The sequence below is a fragment of the Rhinoderma darwinii genome, chromosome 3, assembly GCF_050947455.1.
Source record: "Rhinoderma darwinii isolate aRhiDar2 chromosome 3, aRhiDar2.hap1, whole genome shotgun sequence".
In the NCBI taxonomy this organism is placed as follows: domain Eukaryota; kingdom Metazoa; phylum Chordata; class Amphibia; order Anura; family Rhinodermatidae; genus Rhinoderma; species Rhinoderma darwinii.
Window position 1 is genome coordinate 68,934,477 of NC_134689.1, and position 22,116 is coordinate 68,956,592.

Sequence of the window (22,116 nt, forward strand, 5' to 3'; positions counted from 1 at the left end):
GTGAAAGAAGCGGCAAAACTGCACTGTGTGAATACACCCTTAAGGCCCTGTTCACACTGAGTTTTTTGCAGGCAGAAAAAAATATGTGCCTCAGAACATCTTCAGGAATTTTGAAAACGACTTTAAACTGCCTGCACTTGTTTTCCGCTCTTTTCGCAGCAGTTTTCGTCCGTGGCCATTGAAGCTAAAACAAAAACCATGGGCAAAGACGCCACGAAAAACGCCTCCGAAATTATTTTCAATTTGAGGTCCGAGGCGGAAACCACAAGAAAGGAAACACCGCTTTTTTTTCCCCGTGAGCAGTCAAAAGACACCCGGGAAAAAAACGTCTCTGCCTCCCATTGAAATAAATGTGGGGAGGTTTTGGGGGATTTATGGCGCTGATTCCGATGTGATTTCCGCATCAAAATCAGTGGCAGCAAGCTCAATGTGAACAGAGAGTTATATCTCTGTTTTTATTACCACATTAGTAACGGCAGTTGTCTGTTTGACAACGTCCATTACTAAGGTGGGGGTTAGTGTTAGCCAGTAAAAAGGCTGCAACTAACCCTCCATTATTACCCCGATACCCACCGCCACCAGGAGTATCGGGTAGAGCCGGCTACGATCCAGTACCTGACCATCTGTAGTGATGGATGGGCACTGAGGCAGCCACAGGCTGGTATTATTAGGCTGGGGAGGGGCCCATCCCACCCTGGTAATGCTAGGCTGTGGCTGCTTTATTATATCTTGTAGTAAACCTACAAGAGACCTCTAAAAAAGGGAAGCGGGGGGTCCCCAAGAAACAATAGAGACAACCGAGAAGCAATGAAGCACAGGGGATAACACACCCCAATGGATAATATTCAAAATATAATAGTCACGTATTGTAAAAGAATATATAGATCTTTATTAATAAATAACAATACATGGTATCACATAAAATACAATAAACATACAAACAAACATATGGAGAGCAGCAGCACGGTAGACTAGTAAGTATACCAAAGGGTTAAGCAAACCTGACCCAGCTCAGAATCTACCATCCAAAGTCGAATCCCAAAAATACAAGATAAATGGTAGATATGTGTCGTAGGAAAGAATATAACAAGAGATGCTATGGAGACTGTATAATATATGAAGAACAATAATCTGCTATATAGCTCAGAAAATATATACAAGAATTGTGCAGAGAACCAAGCAGGGAAATAGCAGTAACAATAACATCAATAGATATCCTAAATATGAGACTCACATACCTAGGGACATGATGGGAGAGAGCTGAGATGGAACACAGGAGCAAAAACGCCTCGACGCCATTTATCTTGTATTTTTGGGATTCGACTTTGGATGGTAGATTCTGAGCTGGGTCAGGTTTGCTTTATTATATCTGGCTTGTTATGAAAATGCCCCCCACATTGTTTTCGTCAATTTATTAATTAAAAAAAAATATATATATATTTTTGTATTTATATTTCTAATAAAATCTATGAAACAACTGTGTGGGTGAATATGCTCACTACACCCCTAGATAATTTCCTCAAAGGGTGCCGTTTTCAAAATGGCGTTACTTGTGGGGGGTTTCCACTGTTTTGTCCCCTCAGGGGCATTGCAAATGCGACATGGCCTCTGCAAACCATTCTAAGCCCTGCTATGTATGCAAACAGCCGTTTATGACAACATGTGGGGTATTGTTTTACTTGGGAGAAATTGCTTTACAAATGTTGCAATGCTTTTTCTCCTTTCGTCCTTTTGGAAATGAATTAGCTAAACCTACATTGGCCTACTTCCAATAATTTCTTCAATAAACCTGTGGGGTCAAAATGCTCACTATACTCCTAGATATCTTCCTTGAGGGGTGTAGTTTCCCAAATGAGGTCCCTTTTGGGGGATTTTCACTGTTTTGGCATATATTCTAATAAAAAGGAGGCCCAAAATCCACTAGGTACTCCTTTGCTTCTGAGGCCTGTGCTTCAGTACATAAGCACACTAGGGCCACGGGTGGGATATTTCCTAAAACTGCAGAATCTGGGCAATAAATATTGAGTTGCGTTTATCTTGTAAAACTTTCTGTGTTTCAAAAAAAATGGATTAAAGTTACATTTCTGGAAAAAAAAATGAAAATGTAAATTTCACCTCTTACATTGCTTTAATTCCTGTGAAACATCTAAAGGGTTAAGACATTTTCTAAATGCTGTTTTGAATACTTTGAAGGGTGACATTTTTAAAATGGGGTGACTTATTGGGGGTTTGTAATATATAAGGCCCTCAAAGCCACTTCACAACTGTAAAAATAGCCTTTTGAAATTTTCTTAAAAATGTTAGAGATTGCTGCTTAATGTCCTAGAGAAATAAAAGGATTTTCAAAAAACAATGCCAATCTAAAGTAGACAAATGGGGATCTTAATTAACAGCAATTTTGTGTGGTATAACTGCTTGTCTTACAAGCAGATACATTTAAATTTAGAAAAATGCATATTTTTGAAATTTTCCGCAAAATTTGGGTATTTTTCACAATTAAATACTGAATGTATCGAACAACTTTTGCCAGTAACATAAAGTCCAATGTGTCACGTGAAAACAATCTCAGAATCGCTTGGATAGGTATAAGCATTCCAAAGTTATTACCACATAAATTGAAACATGTCAGATTTGAAAATTGGGGCTGTCAGGAAGGTCAAACGTAGCCCAAGCGTGAAGGTCAGTTGCGTAACTACCGCGGTAGCAGCCGTAGCGGCCGCTAAGTGGCCCATGGCTTGAGGGGGCCCCTGCCTCAAGCCGATACGCTCCCCAAAATGCCCGGTGGCGCCGCTAGCGGCCATTATGGCTGATAAAAGCGGTAGCGCTACTACTACGGGGCCCGCGCCGTCGAGCCTTCAACATGTATGGGCCAGGCGACACAGGCCCTCTCATGCCCATAGGCGTCGCTAGCACCAGAGGGGGCCCCGGTACTAGCTACAGCCATCCCGTCTTCCAGTAATTATACCTGCGTCTATAGCACGCATGTACAAATACATAAATTAGGGCTGAATGCCCGACCATTTAGCGCCTTACAATGACGCTGATTGGCGGGGCAAAATGACTTGATGTCATCCGGCCGCTTCCGTGCTTTAAAGGCGCTGATTGACGGGGCAAGTCATTTGGCCCTGCCAATCAGTGACTTTGAACGACACGTTGTTCAGCTCCAGCAGACCTGCTTAGAAAACAGCAGGTCTGCATTGCCATCGGACGGCGTAGGAATGGGATCATGTGAGTATGTAACATTTTTAGTTATTTTCTAATAAAACTGTGAGTAGCATTATCTATAGTGGGGGCTCTATCTACAGGGGGTCGTCTATATGTGGGGATGTGTGACGCTGTATATAGGGGGGTCTATATGTGGGGATGTGAAGCACTATCTACAGGGTGGTCTATATGTGGGGATGTGGGCCGCTATATACAGGGGGGTCTATATGTGGGCCACTATATACAGGAGGGGTCTATATGTGGGGATGTGGGGCACTATCTACAGGGGGATCTATATGTGGGGCACTAAATACAGGGGGAGATATATGTGTGAGATACTATACAGGGGTGGGTTACCATCTATAGGGGAGCTATTTTTAGGGCACTTTCTATAGGGGTGGACTATATGTGGGACACTATATACAGGGGTGGGTTACCTGTGGGGAACTAGCTACAGGGGCTATATGTAGGGCATTGTCTACAGGCGTGGGCTATATGTGGGACACTATATACATGAGGAGCTATATGTGAGACACTATTTAGAGAGGTGGGCTATATGTGGAGCACTATCTATAGGGGAAGATATATGTAGGGCAGCATGTTGGCTCAGTGGTTAGCACTATTGCCTTGCAGCTCTGGAGTCCATATGTGGGCACTATCTACAGAGGGCTGTATGTGGGATGCTATCTACAGGGGCTTCTATGTAGGGCACTATCTACAGAGGCTCTATGGGGGTCACTATCTACAGTGTATGGTTCTATTATAATCAGGGACACAGTGTATGGTGCTATGATTATAGTTAGAGGTGCAGAGTATGGCACTTTATTATATTTAGAGTTATTGAGAATTTTAACTTCGTTAAATGTTTTAAAAGTGAGAAGCCGAAGACATCTGAGCGGAAAACTGCAGAAATGGGTCATGACCGGGAGAAATCCATCATAGAGGTCTGGACCAGAGGGAGAAGAAAAGAACTAGAATCTGAGACGTCACCGGTGAGTCATTTCATGTAAATGTTTATTCTGTCTCTAATCCGTACTGTAGTCACTGTATGATCTGCAGCGAGATGATGGTGGTATTTTTTTTTTTTTGTGAAACAGCAACTCCCAGCATATCCTTACCATTGTTTGGGCCATGCCGGGAGCTGTAGTTTTACGCCGTACAAACCTATACGGCAGGGGTTGTACTAAATTGAGCTGTATTTGTTCTGGTGTTGTATGTATGTACTGATCTTGGTTCTGATGCGGTTTGTAAATACTGAGCTTTGTTCTGGTGCTGTATATACGTATGAGATTGGTTTTTGTGCTGTATATATGTAATGAACTTGGTTCTGGGGATGTATATATGTACTGAGCTTGGTTCTGGGGATGTATTTATGTACTGAGCTTGGTTGTGGTGCTGTATATATGTACTGAGCTTTGTTCTGGCAATGTATATATGTACTGAGCTTGGTTTTAGTATTGTATATATGTTCTGAGCTTGGTTCTAGTGCTGTATTAATGTACTGAGGTTGGTTCTGGTGCTGTATTTATGTACTGAGGTTTGTTCTAGTGCTGTATATATGTATGAGCTTGGTTCTGGATCTGTAATTATATAGGATATATTTATAATAACAAAATTGCAGGGCAGATTGAATTGTTCTTAATTCATTGTATATTTAATGGGAACCTGTCAGGTAGTTTTAACCCCTTGAACCCCCATCATGCAGTAATACATGACCTGACAATATTTCTAAACATTCCCTTGTATGTTTTTTTCAGATGCCGCAAAATCTTTTAAAACGGCACACACTATATTCGAATTACTCATTAAAGGGTCATGGGGCGGTGCCGCTATCCTGAAGGGTCACATATGCCTGCCTCCAAACCCACCTTCCCATGTTTGAGTGACATCTCCCTGGCTGATACAACTTTCTCGAATGCGCCATTGCCTTGTGGCACTATACACAAGGGAGGGGCTGTGTGGCACTATACACAAGGGGGAGCTGTTGCCACTTTTTACAAGGGGGAGGGCTGTGGCTCTATCTAGAGAGGGCTGAGTGTGGCGTGATCTACAGGGGTCTTTATGTGGCACTATCTACTAAGGGGGGTTGTGCTGCATTATCTACTAAGGGGGATGTGTGGCACTATATACAAGGGCGGGGGGGTGTGTGGCACTATATACAGTGGGTGCTGTATAGCGCTATATACAATGGGGGCTTTATGGTGATATCTACAGGGGGCTGTATGGCACAATCTACAAGGGGGGGCCATCTACAAATGGGGTGTGACACTGTCTATAGGCGGGGCTATATAGCACTGTCTACAGGGGGGCTGTATGACACATTCTACAGGGGGCACTATTTATTAGGGGGGTTGCTTGTGGCTCCCGGGGGGGTCCGGTCAAGAGTTTGCTATGGGGCCCAGTCTTTCCTAGTTTCGCCCCTGGGGAAGGGGTTAAAGCTCTGTGATGAGCTGAACTGCAATACCTGAGTTACAGAGAAAAGCCATACTGGTCAGGAAGGGAATGATAGGCTCCACTACCAACCTGCCTATGATTCGATAAAAATCCAGGCCCGAACTTAGGAATTACCAAATTCCTTAGCAAACTAGTTCCTCAGCTTTCCTGGTTTCCTTCCATCTCATCCAGCTTTCCCTGAATGAGATAGATGATTCTGGGAGCCCGGTACACAAATGAGAGTAATCTTGTGGAAATTTCATAATCCCTACCACTTTTCCTGTCATTGTCTCACATACCCTCCCCCTTTGTGTGAACCTGTAGGAACGGACACCTTTAGCCATCAAGCAGTGTGTCCTGGACAGAGCATCTGCACTCCCTTGCAGTTTACCTGATCGGTGCTCCATTGAAAATGTACATTTCTGTAACGTGAGAACCCAATTGTGACTCTCGCATTTTGCTCTTTGGCCTGGCTCATCCAAGTACGAGTAGAGTGGTCTGTAACCAACTGGAAATTTAAGCCCAACAGCCAATACCTGAGGGACTCTAGGGCCCACTTGATTGCCAAACATTCACGCTCAACAATACTGTAATTTTTCTCAGGGATGTAAGCTTTCTGCTCGGATATGTGACAGTAACCCTTGGTTAGGTCAAGCGTAGAGAAATAAGTAGCATAACCGAGTCTCTCAATTAATTCAACAACTGTTGGTATTGAATATGCATCAAACTTTGACACTTCGTTTAATTTTTGAAAATCATTACAGAACCCAGAACCTCACTGGTTTTGGAATCAGTACAATGGGACTAAACCACTCACCTTTTTGATTCCTCAATAATGCCAAGGTCCAACGTCTTTTTGACCCCTTCAGATATAGACTTCTTAAGACAAACTCTTTTGTTTCTTGCATCTGAGCCTTTGATAGGGTCTCTCGTATACACACATGATGGGCAATGCTATAAGGGGTGTTTACCCTGTCACAGGTATCTCTGGAGCCACATTACAAGGGGTGCTCACCGCTGACAGCGTCTCTCTGTTCTTCCAAGGTTTGAGCACGTCCACATGCAGGGGCGTAGCTAGAGGCTCATGGGCCCCGATGCAAAAATTCTTACTGGGCCCCCCCCGCAAACTTCTCATGGCCGACGGTCCGCTTTCAGCTGCATCGCTGGGTCTCCTAAGTGACCCAACAATGCAGCACTAGCAGCCGGGGCGTCTCTATGGCTGGGTTCACACACACTATTTACGGACGTAATCCGGGCGTTTTAGCATTGAATTACGTCCGAAAATGCGGCTCAAAAGCGTCGGCAAACATCTGCCCATTCATTCGAATGGGTCTTACGATGTTCTGTGCAGACGGTCATTTTTTTTTATGCGTCGCTGTCAAAAGGCGGCGCGTAAAAAAGTGCCTGTCACTTCTTCAGACGTAAATGGAGCCGTTTTCCATGGACTCCATGGAAAACCAGCTTCAGTTACTTCCGTAATGGACGCAGCAAAAGACGCCTGCACATGCCATTACGGCTGAAATTACGGTGCTGTTTTCTCCTGAAAACAGCACAGTAATTTTAGCCGTAACGGACGCTGCCGTGTGAACATACCCTCAGGGCTTAAAATGTCCGGGAAATAGCCCCAATACATATGTGTCCGCCCCAAAAAAAAGTGTGTATATGAGACAGCATAGCATATCTATAGCACTACGACCCTATAAACTATGGATAGGATTAGATACAGTGGCTGAGCAGACAGTATCACACATGATAGGATTAGATACAGTGGCTCAGAAGGCAGTATCACACATGATAGGATTAGATACACAGCTCAGCAGACAGTATCACACATGATAGGATTAGATACAGTGGCCCAGCAGACAGTATCACACATGATAGGATTAGATACAGTGGCTCAGCAGACAGTACCACACATGATAGGATTAGATACAGTGGCTCAGCAGACAGTACCACACATGATAGGATTAGATACAGTGGCTCAGCAGACAGTATCACACATGATAGGATTAGATACAGTGGCTCAGCAGACAGTACCACACATGATAGGATTAGATACAGTGGCTCAGCAGACAGTATCACACATGATAGGATTAGATACAGTGGCTCAGCAGACAGTATCACACATGATCGGATTAGATATAGGGCCCAGCAGACAGTATCATACATGATTGGATTAGATACACAGCTCAGCAGACTGTATCACACATGATAGGATTAGATACAGGGCCCAGCTCGCTGACATTGCGGCTCCAGCGCTGGACCCAGGATAGGTAAGAATAATAATTTTGCTTCTTTATGTGTTACTGATTATTTTTGTGGAGGACTTCAATGACGGCGTTTTTTTTATTCTCAATAAAATGGTTAATGAGGGTTGTGTTTTTTTATTTCAATAAAATATTTTTTCTATGTGCTTGTATCTTTTTAAACTTTATTATCACCGCCTTAGTAATGGCCGCTGGCTGATTGACAACCTCCATTACTAAGGCGAGGCTTAATGTTAGCCGGTGCAGAGGCTACACTAACCCCCATTATTACCCCGGTACCCACCGCCACCAGGGGTACTGGGAAGAGCCGGGTACAAACCAGTACCCGACCATCTGTAGTGACGGGCAGGCACCGGGGTGGCCGCAGGCTGGTAGTATTAGGCTGGGGAAGGCCAAAAACAGTGGCCCTTCCCACCCTTGTAATGCTGCCTGCTGCTGCTGTGTTGTATCTGGCTGGTTATGAAAATTGGGGTGGACCGACATCGTTCTTTCCAATTATTTTTTTATTTTTATTTTTTTTTAAATGACGTGGGGTCCCCCCCATTTTCATAACCAGCCAGATACAATAAAGCAGCAGCAGGCAGCATTACCAGGATGGGAAGGGCCACTGTTTTTGGCCTTTCCCCTCCTGATAATACCAGCCTGTGGCCACCCCAGTGGCCAACCATCTCTACAGATGGTCAGGAACTGGATCGTACCCGGCTCTTCCCAGCACCCCTGGTGGCGGTGGGTACCGGGGTAATAAAGGGGGTTAGTGTTAGCCTCTGCATCCGCTAACACTAAGCCCCGCCTTAGCAATGGATGCTGTCAATCAGTCGGCGGCCATTACTAAGGCGGTAGTAATATAGTTTAAAAAAAAACCACAAAGACATAGAAAAAATATTTTATTGAAATAAAAAAAAAAACACACAGCCCTCATTAACCATTTTATTAATTAAAAAAAAATCTGTCATCGAAGTAGTCCTGGAATCCGCCGTAGTCCAACGACCGAACCTGTAAGAAAACACACAAAAAATGATTAGTAACACATGTGTTAGGGTATGTGCACACACACTAATTACGTCCGTAATTGACGGACGTATTTCGGCCGCAAGTACTGGACCAAACACAGTGCAGGGAGCCGGGCTCCTAGCGTCGTACTTATGTACGACGCTAGGAGTCCCTGCCTCGCTGCCGGACAACTGTCCCGCACTGAAAACATGTTTACAGTATAGGACAGTTGTCCTGCAGCGAGCCAGGGACTCCTAGCATCGTACATAACTATAATGCTAGGAGCCCGGCTCCCTGCACTGAGTTCGGTCCGGTACTTGCGGCCGAAATACGTCCGTCAATTACGGACGTAATTAGTGTCTGTGCACATACCCTAAGGCTTAGATACAGGGCCCATGTGTGATACTGTCTGTGGGACCCTGTATCTAAGCCTACCACAAGGTAGGCTTAGATACAGGGTCCAGCAGACAGTAATCTTATACAGTATAAGATTACTGTGTGCTGGGGCCCTGTATCTAAACCTACAGTGTGGTAGGCTTAGATACAGGGCCCAGCAGACAGGATCACGCATGGGCCATGTATCTAAGCCTACCATGTGATTGGCTTAGATACAGGGCCCAGCAGACAGGATCACACAATCTGTGATCCTGTCTCATGGGCCCCCTAAGCCTGATACATCGTAGGCTTAGGGGTTGTGCAGTCCCTAAACATTGATGGCCTATCCACAGGATAGGCCATCAATAGCTGATGTGTCGCCCGGGACCCGCAAATCAGCTGTTTTGAAGGGGCCGCAGCACTCGTACGAGAGCTGCTTCCCCTTCATTTCACTACTCGCTCACACTGTGAATCGCCGACACCGATTCACAGTGTGACCGGAATGAAGTGACAGGAATGAAGGGGAGCAGCTCTCGTACGAGTGCTGCGGCCCCTTCAAAACAGCTGATTGGCGGGTCCCGGGAGTCAGACCCCGCCAGTCAGGGCTAACCTTACCTTCCTCTTCGGCCGCGGCGGGAGTTCTGTAGTCTCGATGCTGTGCGCGGCGCATAGCGCTGTGACGTCATGCGCTGCACACAGCGCTTGACGTCAGGACCTCCGCTGCGATCCGGAACCAGGAAGGTAAGTAAAGTATGTTACTATAGTATCAGGGGCCCGCGGCCCGAGTTACTATAGTAACTTTTTATTGATGTGGTGCGGGGGGCCGTGGGCCCCCCTGGCTTCGGGGCCCGGTCGTAATTGCGACCGCTGCGACCCCTATAGCTACGCCAGTGTCCACATGGAAAAGCAGTTCTGGCTTTCTCTTTCCCTGGCCCTGTAATGGGCAATAGTACCCTGGGACTTCTAAAATGGGACACAGGGTGGTTAATTGACACTTACAGTACCTCTGCACATCAAGAACAACCCCATGCCAAATAAAACGCTGCAGGATGCTCTCCCTAGTCTTTTCACACCCTAGGTGTCCCCCTAGAACGTGCTTGTGTGGCAGATCTAAAACCACTCTGCGATAAGGTTGTGGCACCACCAGTTGCTCAACAATTTCCCCACGTATATTGTCTAATTGATACAGTAGATCCTGGTTAACAGCCATGTAGGTAAACACATTGTCAGCTCCAGGGAGTTGTGGCACACCTGAGTTGCAGTGAAAACCTGTACTGGCCAGGAAGCGAATGATAGGCCCCATTACCAACCTGCCTATCATTCCATAAAAATCCAGGCCCGAACTTAGGAATTGCCAAAGTCCCTAGAAAACTACTCCTTGCTAAGGAAACTCATCTTTTCTGGATTCCCTCTATCTCATCCTGCTTTCCCTGGATGAGATAGTTACTTCCTGGAGCCTAGTACACATATGAGAGTAATCTTGGGGAAATATCGCAATCCCCTACCACTTTTACCACTGTCTCACACACACACACACACACACACACACACACACACACACATACACACGTAAATATAGGTAGATAGATAGACAGACAGATAGACAGACAAACTAGAAGACCTAAAAACACTGAAGCAGCAAACGTTATTAAAACCACAATTTACACACACATACTGTATGCACACAGACACACACACACACACACACACACACACACACACATATATATATGTCTGATAGGTAATCACATGACCACTTGCATGATCATGTGTTCTGTGAAAGGTCAAATCAAAGAACATATTATTTGCTGTGCTTTTCTTGTAGAGAGGAGCCAATCAATGCATCTGATAATAGAGCCATCTTTTGTTCTATCCTGCTATTACAATTGAAAGTTGTTTTTTTCTTTTTTACTACAGCAGCCTGGAACTTCTGTTTTAGCTAGAAATTTATGTAAGTAACATAAATAATAAAATTTTATTGCTAATATTTTTATTTTGTAATCCTTTTTTTAATCAGAATTAGTTCTGAGTCCTGGAAAATCCCTCTATGTCTAATTCTCTATAAAAACCCTTGTTTAACGAATTAGTCAGAAGTGCTCCATATAGGCTACATGCAAGTGATGCATAGTTCATGTCACTTTATTGTAACCTTAAGTTTAAGCAATAAATAATCAAATAATATTGCTTGGAAGAAGTGGCATAGATATAGGGGTCGCATTGGTCGCAATTGTGACCGGGCCTCTGAAGCCCAGGGAGGACCGCGGTCCCACTCACCACTTAGGCACAGTTACTATAGTAACTTTTAATATATGTAATAAACTACACGGGCCCATGTTACTATAGTAACTTACAGTATACATACTCTACTCGTTTCGCAGCACAGCGTAGATCCTGTCTTCTTTTCGCGTCATGACGCCACTATGCTTTGTGCCGCGCATGACGTCATGTGTCTGTGCACCTCACACAACGTCGCGACGCTGGATGGACCTCCGCTGCGGCCCGAGCCGAGTAGGAGTGTAAGTATAATATTACTGTCTGCTGGGGCCCTGTATTTAAGCCTACCATGTGATCCGGTCTGCTGGGTCCTGTATCTAAGCCTACCTTCAGGTAGGCTTAGATACAGGGTCAAAGAGACAGCATCACACATGAGCCCTGTATCTAAGCCTACAATGTGGTAGGCTTAGATACAGGGCCCAGCAGACAGGATCACACATGGTGTGATCATGTCTGCTGGAGCCTGGATCCAAGCCTACCACATGGTAGGCTTAGATATATGGTCCATGTGCGATCCTGTCTGATGGGCCCTGTATCTAAGCCTACCACATAGTAGGCTTAGATACAGGGCCCCAAAAACAGTAATCTTATACTGTATAAGATTGCATTCTGCTGGGGTTCTGTATCTAAGCCTAGCATGTGGTAGGCTTAGATACAGTTCCCATCAGACAGGATCACACATGGTATGATCCTGTCTGCTGGGCCCTGTATCTAAGCCTACCACATGGTAAGCTTAGATACATGACCCATGTGTGATCCTGTTTGATGGACCTGTATCCAAGTCTACCACATGGTAGGCTTAGATACAAGTTGACAGTAATCTTATACTATATAAGATTACTGTCTGCTTGGTCCTGAATCTAAGCCTACCTTCTGGTAGGCTTAAATACAGGGTACAACAGACAGTATTACACATGGGCCCTGTATCTAAGCCTACCACACGTGTTACTAATGGGGTTATGTTTGTGCTTTTTTTACAGGTTGGGTTGTTGGACATCGGTTTCGAGGACTACATCGATAATGGCTTTTTTTTCAATAAAATGGTTAACAAGGGTTGTGTGTGTTTTTTTAATTTCAATAAAAATATTTTTTCTATGTCTTTTTATTTTTGTAAAACTTTATTACTATGATTTAGTAATAGCCAATGGCTGATTGGCAGCATCCATTACTAAGGTGGGGCTTAATGTTAGCAGAAGCGTAGCTAGGTTCTCCAGCACCCGGGACAAAGATTCAGTTTGCGCCCCCCACACAAGCTTTTTTGACGACATCTGCTTCCCCCTCACGATGTTTGTTTTCACTACCAATCAGAGAGGTGACATTTTTTTCCACATTTGTTTTATGTATCTCGAGCATAAAGCCATTTGTACATTTTACAAGCAATATACAGTAGTTCTATGTACAACACCAGAATCAGTCTCATTACATATATACAACACCAGAACCAAGCTCATTACATATATACAATGCCATAACCAAGCTCATTATATATATACAGCACCAGAACAAAGCTCATTACATATATACAGCACCAGAAACAATATAATTACATATATACAGCACCAGAATCAAGCTCACCACATATATAAAGCACCAGAACAAAGCTCAGCACATATATACAGCACCAGAACCAAGCTCATTACATATATACAGCATTAGAACCATGATCAGTACATATATACAGTGCCAGGACCAAGATCAGTACATATATACAGAACCAGATCCAAGCTGAGTGTATATATTGTGAGGGTTTAGCATCAGGAGAGGTTGGTACAGCGGTTTCTTTGTAGCCAGAGACAGGGACACCATGCATTAAAAGTCATAACAGGGCTTTGCCTGTGTTTTTATTCTTGTCAAAGAAACAGCCTCTTGTACAACAAGGCAAAATACAAAATAAATCCTGCTCATCTGAGCACTAACTAAACAAGATATTATCTAACTATACCAAGTGCCTTCCTACCAGGCACTGGACACAAAGTAACGCAGGTCTTTACTCACATAGAATACAGGCTACTCCAGCCTTAGTAGTCTCCAGTCTGAGTCAGGGGTGAGACTGACACACACTGTGTCTGCACCTTTTTATACACAGGCTGCAGGTGCAGCTAATTGAGCAGCAGCCTTGTCCTACAAACAGAGATGGACTAGGGATTGGGGAACCCGCCCTGCTCTTCCCCAATCCAACTGCAGGCCCTTTTTCCGGCTTTTCCTTAAGCCGAGATTGGAAAGCTAGAGCTTTCTATTGAAAGAACTACTCATTCCCTGGAGCCTAGGATACATATGACAGGATTCTAGGGGAAATGTACCTTCCCTCAATGACTTTACCTGTCACTGTCTCACATACCCTCTTCCTCTGTTCGAGCCCGTGGGATCGGACACATTTAGCTACAAGGCAGTGTGTCCTAGACAAAGCGTCAGCATTGCCCTGCAGTTTTCCTGCTCTGTGTTCCACAGTATATTTGAAGTTCTGCAAAGTATGAAACCACCGTGTAACTCTTGCATTTCTCTCTTTAGCTTGACACATCCACGTAAGAGGAGAGTGGTCTGTAACCAACCTAAACCGACGGCCCAATAAATAATATCTCAGGGACTCAAGTGCCCACTTAATTGCCAAGCACTCACATTCAACTATGCTATAGTTTTTCTCAGCCGGGGTAAGCTTTCTGCTCAAATACTTCACAGGATGTTCCTCACCACCCACCTCTTGTGACAGAACTGCTCCGAGCCCCACATTAGAAGCATCAGTTTGGACAACAAACTCCTTTTTGAAGTCAGGAGTGACTAAGACTGGTTGGTTACACAGGGCCAGTTTCAACTCTTGAAAGGCGCTTTCAGCCTTCGTGTCCCACTTGACCATGACAGACTTACTTCCCTTGGTAAGATCTGTCAGGGGCGCTGCTGTGCTGGCAAAGTTTGGAATGAACCTGCGGTAATAACCTACAATTCCTAGAAAAGCTCTGACCTGCTTTTTGGTTGAGGGCTGGGGCCAGTTTTGGATAGCCTCAACTTTGTTGACCTGTGGCTTTATCACCCCTCTCCCAATTATGTACCCCAGATACCGTGCTTCCTCCAAGCGTAAGAAACATTTCTTTGGGTTTGCTGTTAACACCACGGCTCTGAGGGAGTTTAGTACTGCTTGTACTTTTGGTAAGTGGCTTTCCCAGTCATCACTAAAGACTATAATGTCGTCCAGATATGCCGAAGCATACCGACGATGGGGTTTGAGGACTATGTCCATTAACCTTTGAAGGGTCGCTGGAGCCCCATGTAGCCCAAATGGTAAACAAATATATTGAAACAGACCATCCGGGGTGATGAACGCAGTTTTCTCTTTGGCGCCCTCCGTGAGGGGTACTTGCCAATAGCCTTTGGTTAAATCAAGTGTTGAAAAATACCTTGAATGGCCCAGTCTCTCTATTAACTCGTCAACTCTTGGCATTGGGTATGCGTCAAGCTTTGACATCTCATTTAACTTGCGGAAGTCGTTACAGAAACGTAATGACCCATCTGGTTTCGGAATCAATACAATGGGACTTGACCATTCACTTTTTGACTCTTCAATAATCCCAAGGTCTAGCATTTTCTTGACCTCCTCAGATACGGCTTGTCTACGAGCTTCAGGGACTCTGTAGGGTTTCAAGTGGACCCGAACCTGAGGCACGTTCACAATGTCATGTTTTATTATACTGGTCTGTCCTGGCAGTTCTGAAAACACGTCTGTGTTTCTCTGCACAAACTCTTTTGTCTCCTGTTTCTGTGGCTTTGCGAGGGATTCTGACACATACACATCTGGGTTAGGACTATAGGGGGTCCTTACTGCCACGAGGGTCTCTCTTTCTTTCCATGGCTTAATTAAGTTTACATGGTATAACTGCACTGTCTTCCTTGTACCTGGTTGGTAAACTTTATAATTTACATCCCCCACCTTTTCAATTATCTCATACGGCCCTTGCCATCTAGCAAGAAATTTGCTTTCTACGGTTGGCACTAAGACCAACACTCGATCCCCAGAGTTAAAATTTCTAACTTTAGCAGTTCGGTTATACACCCTGCTCTGAGCATCCTGAGCTTGCTCCAAGTGTTCCTTAACTATCGGCATGACCGCAGCGATTCGGTCTTGCATCAACGTGACATGCTCAATTACACTCCTATAAGGTGTGGACTCTTGCTCCCAGGTTTCCTTGGCTGTGTCCAGGAGACCACGGGGTTGTCTGCCGTATACAAGTTCGAAAGGAGAAAACCCTGTGGATGATTGAGGAACTTCACGTACAGCGAACATCAAATAGGGCAGAAGACAGTCCCAATCCTTCCCATCCTTACTAACCACCCTCCTCAACATGCCTTTTAATGTCTTATTGAATCTTTCGACAAGACCATCAGTTTGAGGGTGATATATAGAGGTACGCAGGTGTTTAATTTTCAGCAGTTTACATAATTCCTTGGTGATTTTGGACATAAAGGGAGTTCCCTGAATCGGTAAGGATTTCCTTAGGTAAACCAGTACGGGAAAACATGTAAAACAACTCTCTTGCAATGGCTTTTGAAGAGGAATTTCGCAAAGGGACTGCCTCAGGGTAGCGTGTGGCATAGTCCAATACCACTAGGATATATTGATGTCCTCTAGAGGATTTGACTAAAGGGCCGACCAGATCCATGGCAATTCTTTCAAAAGGGATCCCAATGATAGGCAAAGGCACCAGCGGACTCTTAAAATGTGGCATAGGAGCCGTTATCTGACACTCCGGGCAGGACTCGCAATACCTCTGAACTTCCGTATATGCCCCCGGCCAGAAGAATCATTCAGCCAAGTCTAAGGACGTCGCTTCGTCCGAAACGCGTAGGCTAACAGGATCATTCCTTCCCTCTATCCACACACCGGGACCATACTACAAATGGACTTTTTAATACAACTCAATTAAACTTGGAAAAATCTTTTTCTATTTTACTTCTACCAAAGCGCTGGATCTAACCTCCTTTTGCTACAGAAGAATCATTGTAAGATACACTCTCTGGTCTTTTCGCAACCTAGATGTCCACCCAGCACGTGTTTATGAGCCAGGTCCAACACCGTTCTACGATACGGTTGGGGTATCACCAGCTGTTCAACAACCTCCCCAAGTACGTTATCTATCCGATACAGCAAATCCTGGTTAACCGCCATGTGTGGAAACACCTTATCAGCCCCTGGATGTTGAGGCACTCCATTTAATACCTTAGTATTTTCCCTGGCTTTTACCAATGTGGGATCGCTAAGTTGAGCGGTCCCAAAATTGTTACGTGATACAATTAACTCTGGTATCTCAGAAATTTCCTCCTGCTCATCTGTTTCACCAGCAAAAACAGCCAGAGCAAATTTATCAGGCTCAGTGGTCACCCCTACTGCTGGCACCTCAGCATCTTCGTTAAAGGGTTCTGGGCTAATCACAGCGCACACATTAATACCATCATTAACATTTACAGTGGAGGTTACATCTTTCTTGCTCCACAAGTCCCAGAACACTTCGAAGTCTCTCCCCAGGATCACACTGTGCATCAGGGACTTGACCACACCCACTTCATGGCGAGCGGTTTCACAGGAAGTCTCTAGAGTGACCAAAGCTGTTGGGTATTCTTTAGTGTCCCCATGTATGCACAGGACCCCTATACTATGTCCGCTGAATCTTCCAGGGTCTATCAGGCTGGCATGCACCAGGGTAACCAGACTCCCAGAATCCAGCAAGGCACTCACAGTACACCCTTCCACTTTTACGACACACATTTGTTGCTCAGTCTCGTAAACAGTCTCAGCAGAACAAACAGGACGTGCAAACAAGGATATTCGCCTTGCTGCATCACACTCCATTGGCTCCGTAGTCAGGGGACAATTGGCAGCAATATGCCCAGGTCCATAACACCGCCAGCACTGTATGCGGCCCCGGTCCCCAACTTGAGACCCTGGTCTGGCCTTCAGTGTCTCTCTGGGATTTCTTCCCTCCGTCTGCTCCCCTTCTGAGCCACCTCCCTTAAAGACATTTCTCACCCCTCTAGTAAATGGAACAGTCTTACCGGGTGCTCCGCACGATTTGCTGTTCCTGGGGTTAGAACATCCAGGCGGTACTTCTTGGAGTAATCCTGAGTAGCTCTGTACCTTTCAATCAAGTTCACCAGCTGTTCCGCATCTGTAGGATCTCCTTGACCGACCCAACGCTGAACCTTCGGTGGTAAGGAGCGGATGTATTTGTCAAGCACCACTCTCTCCACGATCTGCGCAGGGGTTCATTCCTCTGGCTGTCGCCATTTCCTTGCAAGATGGACAAGATCATACATTTGTGATCGCGCAGGTAGGTGTTCCACGAAAGTCCAGTTGTGCACCCGTCGAGCACGCAAATTCATATTAACACCCAGACGGGCAAGGATCTCACCCTTCAGCTTGGAGTAATCCTTCGCATCCTGCTCATTGAGATCAAAGTACACCTTTTGCGGCTCTCCGGTTAGGAAAGGTGCCACCACTGCTGCCCACTGATCTGAAGGTAACTTCTCTCGTTCTGCCACTCGCTCAAACACCATGAGATAGGCCTCAACGTCGTCGGTGGATGTCATCTTCTGCAGAGATGTCTGTACCGCTGCACGAGTGGTTTGGCGCAAACCATGAGGCCCTGCTGACCTCTCCACTGAGGCCAGAATTTGGTCTTGCAAATAGCGATTAATTTGCTGCTGTTCTTTTAAGGCCAGTCTGTGGGCTTCACCCAGCAGAATATTGGTTTCAGCCTGTGCACGCATGGCTTCCTCATGCACCATTCGCTGAGTCGCGCTGGCTTCTTGCAGAGCTGTGCTTATCTTCCCCTGGTTGATATTAGCCTGAATCAGCTGTTTAAGTATTTCATCCATTTTAACAGTCTCTTTTAGCCCTGTTGCCGCCTTCACCCAAGACATACACTTCCAAGCACTCTCGGGGAGAAAAAATTGTATTGTTGCCCCTAGCAACGATTTTCCACTTGGAGCAGCAAAAGTCCTTTTAAATAGGTGTATGTCTCTTTAAGACTGTGCCCGCATCGGCCACCATATGTGAGGGTTTAGCATCAGGAGAGGTTGGTACAGCGGTTTCTTTGTAGTCAGAGACAGGGACACCGTGCATTAAAAGTCATAACAGGGCTTTGCCTGTGTTTTTATTCTTGTCAAAGAAACAGCCTCTTGTACAACAAGGCAAAATACAAAATAAATCCTGCTCGTCTGAGCACTAACTAAACAAGATATTATCTAACTATACCAAGTGCCTTCCTACCAGGCACTGGACACAAAGTAACACAGGTCTTTACTCACATAGAATACAGGCTACTCCAGCCTTAGTAGTCTCCAGTCTGAGTCAGGGGTGAGACTGACACACACTGTGTCTGCACCTTTTTATACACAGGCTGCAGGTGCAGCTAATTGAGCAGCAGCCTTGTCCTACAAGCAGAGATGGACTAGGGATTGGGAAACCCGCCCTGCTCTTCCCCAATCCAACTCCAGGCCTTTTTTCCGGCTTTTCCTTAAGCCGAGATTGGAAAGCTAGAGCTTTCTATTACAAGAACTACTCATTCCCTGGAGCCTAGGATACATATGACAGGATTCTAGGGGAAATGTACCTTCCCTCAATGACTATACCTGTCACTGTCTCACAATATACATGTAAAGGATCTGCCAGACACAGCTTCTGTGTCGACGCGTGTGGGTAATCAGTCTGCACCTGCTCCTAAGTCTGAGAGAGTGACTCCATCTTCGACCAGTCAGGCTGGGAGGCTTAGGAGTGGGAGAGCCTATCACAGCCTGGCCAGACGGAGCTAGCTCCCGCCCTCTGTCTATTTATACCTGCATTTCCTGCTCCTCCTTTGCCTGTGATTCTGCCTGTTTCCTGGCTCTGCTGCTGCTTGAACTATTTGTCCTCTGCTTCATTTTGACCCTGGCTTTACTGATAACTCTCCTGCTCTGCGTTTGGTACCTCGTACACTCCTGGTTTGACTCGGCTCGTTCACTACTCTCGTTGCTCACGGTGCTGCCGTGGTCAACTGCCCCATTTCTCTAGCTTTTGTCTACCCTTGTCTGTTTTTCTGTCGTGCACTTATTGAGCGTAGGGACCGTCGCCCAGTTGTACGCCATTGCCTAGGACGGGCCGTTGCAAGTAGGCAGGTACTGAGTGGCGGGTAGATTAGGGCTCACCTGTCTGTCTCCCTACCCCGCCATTACAATACAGCATCAGAACCGAGATCAGTACATATATACAGCACCAGAACAAGATCAGTACCTATATACAGTGCAAGAACAAAGCTCAGTACATATATACAGTGCCAGAACCAAGATCAGTACAGATATACAGTACCAGAACAAAGTTCAGTACATAAATACAACACCAGCACAAATACAGCTCAATTTAGGGTAACCACTGCCGTATAGATTTGCACTAAATTGTATGCAGCTCCGAGCATCACCCGAACAGTGGTAAGGATATGTTGGTAGATGCTGTTTCACAAAAAATAATAATCATTCCACCCATCATCTCGCTGCAGATCATACAATGACTGCAGTGCTGATTAGAGGAAGAATAAACATTTACATTAAGTGACTCACATATGACGTCAGTTTCTAGTTGTTCTTTTTCTCTTTTCTTCTCTATCCGGTCCAGACCTCTATAATGACTTCTCCCGGCCAAAGCCCATTTCTGCAGTTTGCTACTCAGATGTCTCAAGCTTCTCACTTTCCAAACATTTCTGCACCTATAAACAAAGATAAAGTTTTCATGGTGCCAGACACTGGGCCCCTAAATATAATAGCACCATACACTGCACCTCTAATTATAATAGCACCATACACTGTGTCCCACACACACACACACACACACACACACACACACACCATGCTCCTTAGAGATAGTGCCCCCTATAAAGCCCCTGTGAATAGCGCCCCACATACGGCCCCCTGTAGATAGTGTCCAACATATAGCCACCCTATAGATAGTACCCACATATAGCCACTCCTGTAGAAAGTGCCCTACATATAGCCCCCCTGTATATAGTGCCTCACATATAGCCCCCTCTAAAAATAGTGCCCCACATGTAGCACCCCTATAGATAGTGCCCCACAAATAGCCCCCCTGTAGATAGTGCTCCACATATAGCCCACCCCTGTAGATAGTGTCCTACATATATCAACCCTATAAATAGTGCTCCACATATCGCCCAACCCTGTATATAGTGCCTCACATTTATCTCACCCTATAGTGCTCTATATATAGCCAATGTCAGTATATAGCCCCCCCTGTAGATATAGCCCACCCACATATAGCCCACCCACATATAGTACACACCGGTAGATAGTGCCCTGCATATATCTCCCCCTATAAATAGTGCTCCACATATAGCCCACCCATGTATATAGTGCCTCACATATAGCACCCCCTATAGTGCTTCACGTATAGCCCACCCCTGTATATAGCCCCCCCTGTATATGATGACTCACATATAGCTCCGCCTATTGTGCTCCACATATAACCCAACCCTGTATATAGCCCCCCTGTAAATAGAGCCGACCCTGTTGTTAGAGCCCCCCTGTACATAATGTCACGCACATTTTTTTTAGAATTAAAAAGCCAAAAACTTGACATACTCACCTTAATCCCGTCATCGCGGCGCTTGCGTTGTTGAAAGGCGCTGATAGTCAAGGCAAGTCATTCTGCCCTGCCAATCAGCGCTTTTCATAGACACATGGGGCTCAATGACGTTATTGCGCCGCTTGCGTCTATGTAAGGCGCTGATTAGCAAGACACTATGACTTGTCCTGTCAATAAAGGCCTTTCAACTAAGCAAGCGGTGCAAAGAAGTAATTGTGCCGCTTGAGTCGTTAAACAGCGATGAATGGCCGGGCACGGAATGTACCCAGCGATTCATCGCCTATAGTGCAGGATGGGGTGGCGGCGGCTGGTTTCAGTTGTGCCGCCGCCCCCTCAGAGAGGCAGAAGGCCAACGTCATGGACAGTGCGGCCCTGATGCTCCCCACCTTCCTTCTTTGTTGCGCCCGGGGCACATCCCCTGCCTGCCCCCCTATCTACGCCCCTGATGTTAGCCAGTGAAAAGGCTACCGCTAAAACCCATTATTATCATTATTTCACAGTCATTTTTAACCACAACAATTTCATAATAATAGCAAATTTTCCAAACTGACTTGTGGCAAAAGTAGCATCCTATGACAGTGCCATGCTTAAAGTTAGTGAGCTCACCAGTACAACCCATATTACTATCAATGTTTAATATATATGGGAGGTATCCTCCAGTTCACCTTCGGCAGAATCACACTGCTAGCTGCGCCTGGATCCTCGTGTCGGCACACGATCTATGGAACGAACAGGAATACAAGGAAGGATCCAGCGCCCAAAAATTTAAGAGTAGACTTTTAAAAGGGAAACTGGGTTCCAATTTTATTTGAGAAAGTATTTAAAAATGAGAACAAATGTCAGAGTGCAAATTTGGATAGGAAGGTATGCACGCTGCCTACGCGTTTCAGACGACCACAGCATCCTTAATCATGGCTTGTGTGAAGATTATGACAAAAGGCTGGGGTTTATATCCGG

General features: G+C 45.4%; 1 protein-coding gene across 11 annotated transcripts in view; it reads right to left on the reverse strand.

The window, feature by feature from the left end:
* The window catches only part of KCNIP1 (potassium voltage-gated channel interacting protein 1), a 1,275,893-nt gene that overhangs the window by 284,352 nt on the left and 969,425 nt on the right, over positions 1-22,116 (reverse strand). The gene's annotated exons all lie outside the window — the stretch shown is intronic.